We start from the raw sequence: 8,486 nt of genomic DNA, 5'->3' as shown, positions 1-8,486 counted from the left end.
TAGATCTCGTAGCAAAACGTACATGGTACCGATATCTGCAAGGGACATCTCTTTGCCTTATTTGGAATAGAACATATTGAACAATTTGTATATTTTAAAGTGACTAACACTCAAATCTAATAGCATTTTGGCTCAGTAATAATTATTTATTACTGAATCACAATAAATAATTTAATCTTTGAGTGAATTCCAGTTAAATAGTCCGAATCACTTAATTGTTAGGACATCAAATGATGCAACGGTATTGAAATGAAAATCAGCTCATCATCTATGACATATCACTGAGAATCTAAATGACGAGATTAAACTGCATAGACAATCGTGCAGTCAGTGTTAAAAATTTCAATGACTCACCGAGTCTTAAAGAAACTTACTTATCCTCTAAATTGTCTGCCTTTTTAAAGTATTAGGATTTTAAAGAAACATATTTTGTAAGATTCACCTACATACAGAAACTCCCTGCACTCCAAGAAAAGTAACCATGTCACTTTTCACAGTTTGTAAACTACGCCTCTATTGGGGTCATATGTAAAAGTGTGGGGGAGGGTGACAGCAAATCACTATGGCTGGCTATAAAGCTGGGCGTATCATGTGAATAAAATTCACATGTTCATTTCATTAAGCAATAATTTTATCATGTTATAAAAATAAAAATAAACTCTAACTGAATTATTATATTTTCGTATTTTGCTAAAAATGCAACGTTTTTCCTCTTACCACAAAATGCTCGTAAAAATAGCATCTTGAAACAGGGTCTTAAATCTACTTCTGTACCTGTGTAACAACCCAGAAACGGAAAGTACCGTATGGAGGCTACATTTCGTTACCATGCTACCAATACCGCACACACAAATTAATCTCAAATCAAAACAACGATATATTTTGAATTAAGTTATCACTTATGGAATTATATACGCGGTGTTTGTGTGTAGTACATAAATAAATAACACTTGTTCCCGACAATATGTGGAAACGTTCACCTTGATTATATAGTGCAATCCGCCCACTTCCAAGCGGACCCCACGTACTGCTTTTAACCTCATTATCACGGATATGGAGACAAATAAGAGGAAATTTTGTATGATCAAAATTTACATTGTTGTACTGACAATGTCTAATTTCAGATAGTCTATTTACTGGTTCATTTTCTGTTTCAAATTGGTACACATTTAAAAATGCTGCACGCTGAGGGACAAATGACCTCAAAATACCCTGAAAATAATAGCGACCTTTTTGGGCTTTTTGTGACACTCTTAACAATTTCAAAGCGACATGCCTAAGTGGTTAGCGTGCCGGATTCGTGAACTAATGGCTGCGGATTCGAATCCTTGTATCAGATCTAACAAAATCTGGAACCATTATGCCATGTTCAAGGCATTGTAATCCAACTTAATCGCGACTACAAAAGACACGACTTATTTCGCTTGACGATTACTTTTATATCGGTAACAGGTGAGGAATTTTCTAAGTATGTGTGGTCAACCCCCGCCCAACCCATCTCCCCTTCTCTCTCTCGCTCTCTCTCTCTTTCTCTCTCTCTCTCTCTGGACAACAAAGGTGAAGTATATGAAAAGCTTGGTTGTACAATATGCTGTTAAGTTTAGTTATACTTTGTTTCGAACGAACACCGAACAAAATCCCATTTTTTTCGCAATATGCTGTTTTTAAAACACCAGAGAGGGTTCCGTAAAACTAAAATCCAAACAAAACCGATTTCTAAGGCGTTTCTCTTTATATGGCGAAGTCATTTCTAAGTGCAGATTAAAGTGATGGTTTTGTAGCCAAAACGTCGTCACCCCATCCCGAATCTCTCTCTCTCTCTCTCTCTCTCTGCAATTATCGCGATGTACTTGCTTGATCAGTTGCATGTGGTAAGAAACCAGTGTAAAAACAATACTAAACATCGGATTTAATTTCACCAGTTCTATAGGGAAATAATTTTTAAGTTCATCGATCCATTCATCTATATCCTACTAGATAAGCATCTAACTGTATGTTTTCTTCGAGTCGTTATCATATATTTTCCGACATGCGTGCAGTTTCGATTGTGATTCACATGTTTAATGCCAATTACTAGAAGTGAAGACCTTTTGCTAGGAAAAAATCACAACAAGAAATTTCACCGACAGTATAACAACATAAATTGTATAGCAAAAAATTATAAAACTGTAAAGTGTTTATGAGTCGTTGAAAAGGGTTGTTCTCGTCGATCAGGGTTGGAAGATGGTAGGTTAGGTAATTGTTTCTTTCTGACAAAAAATCTTGATAAAAAATATGTTATGTCAGTATTTAAACTATCTTCGTGCACAGTCATCTGAAGTACATCATTGTTCTCCAAGAAGCCAGCATCCGGTGTGTTCTTATCCCTGACGTAGAACATCCGGGTTTTGCTCCATTCAGGACACTCCTCAAATACTTAATACATTGTCAACAGGCAGACACTTCATCTATAAGTGTTGATTGTTTGAGCTGAGTGCTTATATAGGACATATATGTAAAAAATATATATTTAGTCAGTTGAAGACATTTTTTTCTAAAGTAATAAATTAATTAAAAAATAGTACAATTTTTTTTCTCAGAACAAAGTCAAATTTATAAGAAAGAAATGTTCGTTATTTCCCAAACAAAAATAAACAAGAGAAGATTCACTTAAATATTTTAGTATAACAAAATAAAATAAACAGAACAAAAATCATATTCATTGATCAAAGATGTAAATATTTTTGCTGGATAGATCTTTCAATATGCTGAACCAATTTGTTCCTTCATAATCTTTGTGCTTGAAGTATGATTAACTTGATTATAATCTGTCTGTCTGTTTGTCTGTCTGACACTCTCATTTGTACACATATTATGCCCGAGCAAACTTTCTTGTTTTTATGCAGTGATGCATGTTTATAAATTTACGAAGCAGCTCACAATGTATTCTTATCTCTTTATTTTATAATATCGATAATGCTGTATGTTGCTTGATACTATTTGAAGGCAATCATCAAAACAGTTAGTAATAATTTAGCATACTGTGCAATAAAAAGTTCTAAACATGTCTATTTTGTAAATCAACATGAATGAAACAAGTTTCACTACATGATGCATGTATGCACTCATAAACACTCTGTACTTATAAGACACAACGAGTCCCCCCAGCATACAGTTAATAATTCTTTGGCATAAAACCTAGCGCGTTTTACACAAACACGGTTTTAGGGAAAACTACTGATCAAATTTAAGCTCAAATCTTCGAAATTAAATTGAACAACAGCAAATACGTACTGGATTTACTGACAGTTGACTCCACAGATATCAGACGATTGAGACTACAGTAATGTATGCAAAATTAGGCATAAAATTAATTTATAGTGGAGATCATTCTTAAAAGATTGTATTACGTTATTATTATTTTCAGCATTGCTTTAGACAACAATATCTGCATTATACAATGTGAGTGAGCAATAAAGGTATTAGACCACGGAAAGCTCATGATAACGCGCGGTTCCTTTATTGCCATATCTGTCTCATGATTGTGTTCTGGTCCAGTCGGAGCACCATCTGCCTTCTACGTCAGGTCAAGACATTAAGAACTGCATTCGGAACTAGTTTTGTTCACATGGCACCATATGACAAAAATGCCCAATCGGGATGTCGTCAGTGTTTTCTGTCGTAGCGTATGTGGTGCACTCGACCGGTGGTAAATCACCAAACCCATCAGATGTATGTGCATTTCTCGAACAATATCCGAGGTTATTTATTGACCATGAGACGTTTCGGCTGGTTCTGTTCTTCAGTCAATCATATATTCCATGGTGTTCGATTGTACGTATCAGTTGACTTCCAGCCTCAAACATGGATATGGCATATACGGTGACCTACTGTGCGCATCATTTATTGGAACACATTCGGAACATTCCGTCATTAACATAACATAGCCATCGTATAAATGCTACAGTAGCCGCCATTACCTATACAAGTACAAAGTTTAACAAGCACTACTATAAGCACATCACTTGTATATTCTTCAGAATTTGTAAAGACAGTAGAGTGGTTTTGTTAAAGATCTTGTCTTGAATGTTTTCCCCATTTAATTAATGACGGTTATATTGGAGAGATTTTTGACGCATCATGTGTAGAAATATTGAGGGCTTTGATCCCAGAAATGTGGCATCATGTGTAGAAATACTAATGACCTAATGTTCTGAAACATTATGTTAAATTCAAAACGACAACAACAATAGCAGTCATAATCTAATGGATACCAACAGGTTTTGATGCCAGAATAGGGTAGTAGTTAAGTGGGATACCCTAGCCTCAATGGGAATTAGCATTACAGAAACCCCTGGGACACTCTAGCCTCAATGGAAATTTAACATGGAGAAAAATCGTGGGACACTCTAGCCTCAAGGGGAATTTAACATGGGAAAAAGTCTTGGGTCACTCTAGCCTCAAGGGGAATTGAACATGGGATTATTTTTTTTAAAAATTTTTTTAAAAAAGGGGTAGGCAATTGAAAGGCTATCTCTTTTCGAGAAATATGGCTGGCCCTGAAAAGGGCCTTTGGGTTTATGTTAATATTAATATTAACATAGATGGCATCTGTCACATCTTCTTCTTCTTCTTCTTAAACTCCTTCTAACTGCCGGTCCATACACAAGTACCCTCTTGAGACATCCTTGTCTTTCTATGTAAACTCTCCTCATCCATTGACTAGTATCTGTCCTATCAACAACAGTCCACTTGGACCTGACATACATGAGCATGTCCGTCCTAAACATCATGGAAGACACAAGGGTGGATGACTCAACTGTGGTCCACATCTTGAAGCGACGAGAATAGGTGAATCAATGCAGTGAACTGCGCTTATTTATAGGTACAGGAAGGATTGAAACGGATTGAATTCATTCACCAATCCGAACACGCGTTACAAAATTCAGTCAGCTCGCATCCAATCCGAAGAGAGCAGTCTGTGACGTCACGTGGTCTATATAGATTCGTTAGCGCTTGTGTGCAGTCAATCTATGCGACAGTGATTCAACATGACGGAAACTCAGAAAACGATCCATTTGGGGTGCACCAGCAGGGGAGACTGCCCAAGGGAACCCGGACTTACTTTCAGAAGAGGTACATTGGGATTTTGTGGATTTTCTTACCTCGCAAGAATTTGTTCCGGAACCTTCGTTACCTTCTTCATTACCGCAAGTGGAGAATTTTAGACAGAGACAGAAAGAAGAATTGGAGAAATTTATGCAACGACAAAAGGAAGCGGAACAAGCTTTTCTCCTACAGCAACAGCAACAGCAACAAGAAGAGGTAAGAAAAAAACAACAAGAAGAAGAAGTAGCAGCAAAGAAACAAGAGGGTGAAAATCAAACGGCTACGGTACTGTTGGACATTTTAGCGGAGTTAAGAAGTCTGAAACAAATGTATCAGACTTCTTTATCACGACCGAAGAGAATACGACCTTCCCGAGCTAAACACGCCAACCCTGTGACTAAGCCTATCGTACCACCCTTAGTGATTTCAACCCAATCATCAGAAGTAGGCCTTGGCCGTGGCAAAGGCTTAAGGCAGTTAAAGTTGATTGGTTAAACTCACCCCTACACCAAAATAAAAAGGCCCTTTTCAGGGCCACCCACATTTCTCGAAAAGAGATAGCCTTTCAATTTGCCAATAACTCAAAAATCAACAAAAAAAAACAAACCATTTTACCCTTATAGTACGTGTCTTTTTTGTATGAGTGCGTGAGTGTAGCTTCTTATTTTAAAATCAAAACTCAAAGACACTTACCTTATATCATTCATGTATTCTTTTATCCATTTTTTACAATCCAATTCACAATTCACCACAGAACACTTTAATTAAAAGTTCATTGACTTCTTCTTTCTCCTTGTTTAGTCTCTCTGTTTTTTGAATTTCTTCACCGTTTTTTCCTCATTTTCTTCCCTTCTTCTTTTCTTCTCCTGTTTCTTTGCTTCTTTTAAATAAAATTGTCTTCTTTCTTCCTCTTCTTCCTCTGAAGAATCCCTCTCTTCTTTCGAAGAATCCCTCTCTTCTTCCGAAGAATCCCTCTCTTCTTCTGAAGAATCCTTCTTTTCTTCTGACTCCTCTTGTTTCTTTTTGGGGCAATCTGGAGACCAATGTCCTTTTTCTTTACAATAATAACAGGTATCTTGACTTTTGTCTTTTTTAGCCCCTGTTTTTTTTTCTTTTTTGACGGTCTGGACACTCTGAAGACCAATGCCCTTTCTTCTGACAGATATAGCAAGTATCTTGACTTTTATCTCGAAAGGAAGGAGAGTAGTCCATCGGCTGGTCTGAAGAGAATTTTCTAATGACCCCTCGCAAAGCTCTGACGAAACGTTCCATCTGGGTAGTCTCTTCCATCGTTGTGCTCGACTTGAGAGTGAAATGAATAGTGAAAGAACAAGACACACACCCTTTTATATACGCTGGTCTGCCATGACTGTAAATTAGTCTATGGTGTTTACACTTGAGTCATTTGACGTTTTGCACTCAAGATGAAACGATCCCATTCATTCGAGAAGAAAGAAGAAGAAAGTAAGAGGCAGAAACGTGATCTATCGCCTCGTACCAGAGCTGAAATCTTGGCACAAATTCATGCCAGTGATTTTGAAGAGGACATGAGTGAACCAGAATTTGAAACCTCTAAACCAAGTTCGTCACCCTTAGTCAACCCTGAAAAATACTATTCCATTCGAGAGACGGAAAAGCGCTCCTCTAGAAAATTTAGAACCACGGCTTACAAATACACGGTGAAGTTTAAAGATTTCAAGGCCGACGTACCATTGGAGAAAGCAGAAGGGTTCATCACTGGGGTGTGGGATTCTTTGCTCACCGCACTCAAGCGACAATGTCAACCCAAAGAAGACGATCGCTTGACACTATCCATAGATCACGACGGCTTGAAATCCCCTGTTTGGATCGAGTTTAGCAGACCCGCAGAACTAACCCCTTCGAAAGTCATGGACAAGATTCAACACGTACAACAATCTAATGACCAGTTTGACATCACCGATGGTAAAGCCACACTGAAAATGGCTCACGTCTCTCTTCCTGAAGGGACTGGACGCAAAAAGATGTTATTGGTGGACGACCTTCGCAACACCAAAACAAGTCTCGTCCGAATTAACAACCCTCATGACCAGATGTGTTTAGCCCGAGCCATCGTGGTGGGACGAACCTATGCCAACAAGAACGACACGACAGAATGGAAAAGAGCCTGGAAAACTATTCGACAATCGGACCGAGCCAAACAACGAAACGAAGCAGAACTCCTGTTGCAACAAGCTGGTCTGTCCAAAGACACACCCTGTAGCATTCCTGAGATGCAGAAATTGCAAGATGCCCTAGCTCCACGATACACCTTGAAAGTGCACCCTCAAGAAATGCGTGGGTCTCTGTTCTTTCGAGGCCAAGATTTTAAGGACGGAAAATACGTTCACCTTTATCATCACGATGACCATTTCGATACCATTACCAGTATCACTGCATTCCTGCGATACGGTTATTATTGTGAGAAATGTGATTATGGTTATAACAATCGAGAGCAACACAAGCATTGTGGATGGAAATGCCCAGGATGTTTGGCCTCTCAACCCTGTCTGAGCGAAGAACCAGTGCCTTGTTCAACTTGTCTGCGCACGTTTTTCAGCCCTACCTGTTACCAACAACATTTGAAGACGTAAGGTTCACAGAAGAAATGTGCTTGTCAACTCCTGAGATTGTGCCCTACCTGTGGACAAGGCATACTTACCAATAATGCCAAGGCACACGTATGTCGAGGAAAGAAAAAATGTCACATTTGTCACCGCATCGTGGACTTGGAACACCAATGCTACGTGCAAAAATACCAACCCCCACCAGAGAAAGAGGACGGTCACAAGAAGAAAGGCAATTTCATCTTTTTCGATTTCGAATGCATGCAAGAGACCGGCATTCACATTCCTAATTTCTGCGTGGTTCATCGAGCGTGCGAGAAGTGCATTCAAGAACCTATCTTCAGTCATTGCCCTCACTGCAGCAAGATTCCCGGAGGGCGTGAAAAAATCTTTCGGGGACCAAACACGTTAGCCGATTTTGCTCAATGTGTCTTAGACCCCATCGACAAGACGTGGAGCCAAGAGGACATCGAACGTTACGGAGATTGTCATCGTCATGCCACGGTGATGGCTCACAATTTCTCCGGATACGATGGACAGTTTCTTTTGAGGTACTATACGGAACATGGCACCGAACGTCCTAAAGTGATTTTGAACGGAGCCAAAATCATTTTCATGCAAGTGGGACAAGTGCAGTTTAAAGATTCGATGAGTTACTTGGCCATGCCTTTGAGTCGAATGCCTAAAACGTTTGGAATGACAGAAATGGCTAAAGGGTACTTTCCTCACTTTTTCAATACAGAAGCCAATCAACACGCCGTTCTACCCCATTTGCCTGAGGCTCACTATTACGACCCCGATAACATGCGTACC

This window comes from Sinohyriopsis cumingii, chromosome 14 (genome assembly GCF_028554795.1).
Source record: "Sinohyriopsis cumingii isolate HCF-2022 chromosome 14, ASM2855479v2, whole genome shotgun sequence".
NCBI lineage: Eukaryota > Metazoa > Mollusca > Bivalvia > Unionida > Unionidae > Sinohyriopsis > Sinohyriopsis cumingii.
Note: the sequence above shows the minus strand (reverse complement) of the source record.